Source organism: Amblyraja radiata, chromosome 5, assembly GCF_010909765.2.
Source record: "Amblyraja radiata isolate CabotCenter1 chromosome 5, sAmbRad1.1.pri, whole genome shotgun sequence".
Classification (NCBI taxonomy): Eukaryota; Metazoa; Chordata; class Chondrichthyes; order Rajiformes; family Rajidae; genus Amblyraja; species Amblyraja radiata.
Window position 1 is genome coordinate 47,301,081 of NC_045960.1, and position 574 is coordinate 47,301,654.

The 574-nt window shown below is 34.3% G+C and overlaps 1 pseudogene; it reads left to right on the forward strand.

The window, feature by feature from the left end:
• The first annotated feature begins 214 nt into the window (after window positions 1-214).
• LOC116973865 lies at window positions 215-318 on the forward strand (annotated as a pseudogene).
• The last annotated feature ends 256 nt before the right edge of the window (window positions 319-574 follow it).

The following is a 574-nucleotide window of genomic DNA, read 5'->3' on the forward strand; positions in this document are numbered from 1 at the left end:
TAGTATTTGCTGATGTTTCTACACGATATGGAACACCAGATGCCGATCTACTCGTATCCAGACATAATCACCAATTACCAAATATGTCATAAGGGATACAGACACTGGACATCAGCAACAGATGGGGTTTTAGCTGCATTGCAAGGGAAGAATTATTATCTACGCATTCCCTTCCTAACAAAATAGGATATGGCGCTTGACGCATCAATCATAGATCAGATCTCGGCTTTTTGGCTAAGATCAAGTATAATATCTGTTCTTATGTTTAAATGTCTGATATGTCCCTTATCTAGGGACCATATATCATAAAAAACAAATAAAGAAATAAATAGATGGGAAAGTGAAATATAAATAAAACGATATATTCGTTTTAAGAACAGAAACCTTTTCTATTGTTAAGTATATTCGTTTTAAGAACGAAAATGGCAAGCATTGATTCAAAAGATGCTTACAATTTCAGTACCCATAACAGGTGACCACGGACGTTATTTTTATCTAATTGGATGGCTCAGCTCTAGCAATATAGAGCACTACCTAATGTGTTTACATTAGCACCTAAGTTATTTACAAAATA